A 5934-nucleotide genomic window follows, 5' to 3' on the forward strand; every position below is an offset into this window, starting at 1 on the left:
GTGAAGATTCAACCGTAGGTTGGCAATTTGGGATTGGCCAAGGGTAGTTGGTAAGATTCCTTTTACTTGTAATTGCTTGATTATTGATTAGTGAATTCTTGGGAGTAGTGACCTTAAAATCACCCGGTGGGGTTTTTGCCTTGGTGGTTTTCCCTATTCGTAAACAAATCACCGTGTCAAATTTAATTTCTGTTGCATTTAGTTTAGTTGGTGATTTGTTTATGCTACCACATTATTGTATGTAATTGAATTTAATTAATTAACTTGGGTAATTAATTAATTTGCAAGGGGTTTATACATTTTTCCCTATCAAGTGGTATCAGAGCAGGCATACTCTGATTAGGTTTTAATCATTACTGTGTGATCCATTGACCCCTGTTATCATGGATAAAGGACAGTCTCTAATTTTTCCACATTTATTTGATGGCATTAAATATGCATACTAGAAAGTATGCATGAGAGCATTTTTGCAATCTTTAGGTGAGAAAGTGTGGCAAGCTATGGAGATTGGCTGGACTAAGCCAAAGGAAGCGCCGGCTGATTGGGATGATGCAAAGATCAAAGCAACAAACTTCAATAGCAGAGCATTGAATGCCATTTTCAATGCGGTCACGAATGAGGAGTTTAAGAAAATATCATCGACTAAAACTACAATGGAAGCATGGACCATTCTCTAGACGACCTATGAAGGAACTAAGGCCGTTAAAGATTCCAAGCCTCAAAGGCTTACTACAAGCTTTGAGGAGATCAAGATGGAGAATGATGAGTCATTTGATGAGTTCTATGCCAAACTCAAGGACATAGTCAACTTAGCCTTTAATCTTGGGGAAACTATTCCCGAACCTAAGGTCGTAAGAAAGGTGCTAAGGTCTTTGCTTAAAAGATTCCATGCCAAGATCACTGCCAATGAAGAATCAAAGGATATTGACTCTTTTCCTTTGATAGAGTTGATTGGAAATTGCAGACCTATGAACTAGGGTTGATAAGACTCGGGAAAGCAAGCAAAGGAAAGAATGTGGCACTGAAGGCCAAAAGTAATGAGAAGGATGAATCCTCTGAAGATGAGCATTCAAAAATGAAATCCTACATCACTAGGCAATTCAAGAAGTTTATCAAGAATGCCAATGTGAAAGGATTAGATAAGGACCGATGGCAAGGAAATACGTCTCAATCCAAGGGTTAGAACAAAGGGAAGAAAGACTCTAAAGATGGTGGTCAATACACCATTCCCTCTAGTCCTAAGTGTTTTGGCTGTCATGGTTTTAGGCATATGAAACAGGAAAGCCTAACATATCTCAAGGCTATTGGAAAAAGCAAAGCACTTGCTGCAACCTTGAGTGACATTGAAGCTGAAACTGAGTCCAATAACAGTGATCATGAAGGAATTTTAAATGCCTTCACGGCTACAGTTGATCCCCCTGAAGGGATTATGGATGTTGCTAATGATGAAGAAGACTTGGTGGAGTCAAAATTTGAAAAGATGGATATGCAGGATGACATCCATACAACTTATGCAAAATTATACAAGGTTTCGGAAAAGCATGAGAAACTATATAGACTGGCTACTAAGAAGCTGAGTGATGTGGAACTTGATTGAGAAGAGCTTTCCACAAAGTTTGATGAGCAACTCAGACCATTGGAGCATAGTGGTTCGAGAACAACTTCCTTGCTGAAAGGACAAATAAGCTTGAATGGAGCTGTTCCAAGTCAGAGCTCAACTAGAGAGGACTTCCAGTGCAAAACTAGATGAGATGCTGAGCTTTCAGAAATCTGCTTCTGACAAGACTAGATTGGGGTATGAATTCTCTATATCTCCTAATATTGTTTCTTCTAGTAAAACTGTGTTTGTCTTACCTACTAATGATGATTTTTTTTAAGAATGTTGATACCAAAACTGAAATAGCTAGTGAGAACATAGACAATGGCAAATTCTAGGAGCACCCCCTAAGGTTGAAAATGTTAGGACATATGTGTTTCACATGTTAAGAACATATGTCATGATTTTATGTAATTGACTTATCCTTTGACAAAACGCACTTTACTTGTATTTGGGTAGATTTAGGATGTGTTTAAATACTTCAAGAAACCATATTTCAAGATCAAGTGTTGAAACCTTCAAGTCTGTCCAAGAAAACAAGTTGATAGTGCAAAATCATTAAAGCTCGACAGCTGGCTCGACAGTTGTATCTATCGAGCTTAAGAAAGCTGTTCAAAGTTCGGTGTACTCGACAGCTGCTCGACAGCTGCTCGACACCTCCTATCTGTTGAGGTTTAAGATTTTCAGAATTCAAATATGATTTTCTTGGGATCCGTGAATATGTCATTAGGCCTTCTTTTCTCCTAACCCTAGACATATAAAATGATTGTTTTAAGGGCCATTAAACAATTCACAAGTTGCATAAGTTTTGAGCAAACTCTGTTCAAGCAAATTGTGATTGGAGACGAAGTTCTTGCCCTAGTTTATCTATTTCTCTTGAAGAAGTTACTGTGTATGTGCACCGCATGATTTTGTGACCAAGCATCTTCTTGATCTTCATCGTGTTGATGAACTGAAGAACTTTGCAACCAATAACCTTCTTAGTTGGTGATTGAAGTCGCGTACTGGGATCCACGCAATTGGTTAGTCACGTACTTAGGAGTCGTGCATCAGAAAGGGGAACTGTCACTACAGAACAAGTCCAATTGGGTATTGGGGTAAGGGTTCAACTGTAGGTTGGTAAGGTACTTGGGATTCCTTTACTTGTAACCGCTTGTTGTGATAATAGTAGAGTTTCGGGAGTGGTGATCTGAAAATCACCCGATGGGGTTTTTGCCGTTAGGTTTTCCCCATTTATAAACAAATCACCGTGTTATTTATTTTCTGCTGCATGATTAGTTTATTGGTGATTTGTTTGTGCTACCACGCGTTTGCATGATAAATTGATTAATTAACAACTTGACTAATTAATTAATTAATTTCTATCACAAGGGGTCATTCAGTTTGTGGCCTATCAGAAAAGAAAGAGACTAGGAACCCTAGGACTAAGAAAGACAATAATAAAAAGTCTCAACAGTAGAAGCCGCATTTCTATCATCACTGCAGAGCTTCAAGGCACACTTATCCAAATTGCTATAAGTGGTTAGCCACTCAAGAAAGCAATAGTATGCTCTCGTTTGGAAACCAGATGCAGTTTCTATCCTCTCTTGCTTCTCTAGGAGATCTTCTTAAGGCCATTATGTTCCTTTCAAACCTTAATGGATTCAATTCTTCCCCCTCACCTCAGGATCAAAGGTTTGCAAAAAGGAAAGGTCCTTCCTCAAATTCCAAAGTGTGGAAGGAAAAAGGCTCCAAGTGATTAAGTTACTTCCTCTCTCTTTTGTTCTTGGATGTCCTATTTTTTTTTTTGTTTTTAAGCTTTTGAGTCAATCTAGTTTTATGCTTTGTGTGTTTTCTTTCATGTTTTTATTTTGGTTGTTTTCAATTTTGCTTTATTTGTTTTTCATAAAAATAAAAAAAATTTAAAAATCAGAAAAATACAAAAACAATGTGTGTTGTGTATATTGGTACTTGTGTACCTTGGATGGCCTTTGGAACAAAGTTTCTTAACTTTGTATCTCTTATTGCTTAGATGAGCATCTCAATGCACAACTAAGCAAGTGAGCTTTGTGGGTCGTGTTTGTGATGAGTACGATTAAGATGATCTCTTATATCTCATGCTTATATCACTCTTTTTGACGGGAAAGACTAGAAAATTCTAAGAGAAAGTTATAAATAATCATCTCACCACTAAAACACACCAATCATGAATAACATCTATGTGCTTAAGCACAGCAAAATTGGGATGTTTTAGCTTACATAAATGGGTATTTCTTCTCCCCCTAATATGTCCATGCATGCTATGTTTAAAAAAAAAAAATTCAAAGAAAAAAAATAAAAGCAAAAAGATTAAAATGCTTTTAATATGATTGTAAACGTGTTTTTAAGAGATGTGGGAGTTATAGGATGTACCTCAAAGGTGATAGTCTTCATCAAACAGTTAAGATTGTGTGTGAATGTATTTGATCTTCTCATGTCTCAAATCGTCATAGCATGAGACACTTATGCACTCTTGCTATGTTTCACACATAACACGCAAATTTGTTACTACTCTTGATACATGTGCAAGAACATTGTGATTTGACTATCACAAGAAATACATGTATTGATAAATGCTCACTAAACTGTTTTAACTTGTTTTTAAAATATAAAATTGGTTAGACTTGTTTAGTGTGTGTGTGTGTGTGTGTTGGATGTATGAATGCTTTGCATATATGCTGAGAGATGTTTTGAGAGCTTAACATGTTGATTGGATCTTTGGTTGAGTTACTTGCTTGTTGCATTTATCTCTTTGTGTTTTTCCTCCTTGAAAAACTCTTTTTTCATCAAGCTCAACAGCTTCTCGACAGATTCTTGACAGAAGCTGTTTCTGTCGAGACTTACGGAATCAAAATGTCCAGATTTGATTTTCGGCCCAAGCTGATGTGTATGTGTTAGGTTTCTTTTCTCACAACCCTGCACATATATAAGCCTTATTTTAAAGGCTGTCACATATGCATTGAGTGACCTAGTGTCTTATTCTCTCTGAAAGAAGCTATTGCGTTTTTACGCCAACGGGTTTTGTAACCAAGGAGCTTCCTGATCTTCGTTATGCATGAAGTGAAGAACTTTGCAGCCAATAACCTTCTTCAAGTTGCTGGAGTTAGTTACATATTGGGATCCATGCATAATTGATTAGTTATGTACTGGGATTCGTGCATTAAACAGAAAGAGTGTCACTACAATATCAAGTTCAATTGGGTATTATAGTGAAGATTCAACTGTAGGTTGGTAATTTGGGATAGGCCAAGGGTAGTTAGTAAGATTCCTTTTACTTATAATCGCTTGATTATTGATTAATGGATTCTTGGGAGTGGTGACCTTAAAATCATCTGGTGGGGTTTTTGCCTTGGTGGTTTTCCCTATTCGTAAATAAATCACCGTGTCAAATTTAATTTCTGCTACATTTAGTTTAGTTGGTGATTTGTTTGTGTTACCATGCCATTGCATGTAATTGAACCTAATTGATTAACTTGGGTAATTAATTAATTTGCAAGTGGTCTATATATTTTTGTTAGTCATCATGGATGGCTTAAATAGGTATAGATGTAGTTACGCTAGTGGAATGTCAAATGTTGTTGTTGTTGTTGTTTTTTTTTTTTTTTTTTTTTTTCTTGAATTTTCAAGGAAATATGAAAGGCATTTCTTTAGTTTGGTCTCAATCAATTAAGATATCCATAATATATTAACGGAAGTAATAATGAGCCTCAAATTTTTTTAATGTATGAAGTGGTTAGGTTAGTGGTATGTCAAAGTTTTTATAAAAATAATTTTAAAAATAATTCCAAGGAAATGTAAAAGGCCTTTATTTGGAAAAAAGAAATTGTGACTTTTTGAATTGTAGAAATATGATTGTTTTAATTACCTTGTTTATAGATTTCATTATTAAGCTATAAACATCTAAATTAAAGTATATGAATATATAAATGCAAAATTATATATAAAGTTACAACCGCACAAGATAGATATGTATAGATAATATATATATATATATATATATATATATTTATATTGTTTTTGATTATTCATGAATCATTATTTCATTGTTTACTTATAAATATCTAAACAAAAGTTTTTTTTTTTGAAAAAAAAAATATAAATTAAAATAGATGAATATGTAAAGGTAAAATTATATGAAAAGTTAAAACTATTCAAGATGAACGTTTAACCATTGATAGATATGTGTTTTTTGAAGACTAAAAGTATACTTGATTGCTTTAGTTGGAACTATATAACTTTGCAAATATTGTTGTGAGTGGTTCCATCATTTGCAAATTATCAAGTTTGGTGGCCTTACAAAACAGATATTTCATTTTGCA

The sequence above is a fragment of the Quercus lobata genome, chromosome 1, assembly GCF_001633185.2.
Source record: "Quercus lobata isolate SW786 chromosome 1, ValleyOak3.0 Primary Assembly, whole genome shotgun sequence".
Taxonomy (NCBI): domain Eukaryota; kingdom Viridiplantae; phylum Streptophyta; class Magnoliopsida; order Fagales; family Fagaceae; genus Quercus; species Quercus lobata.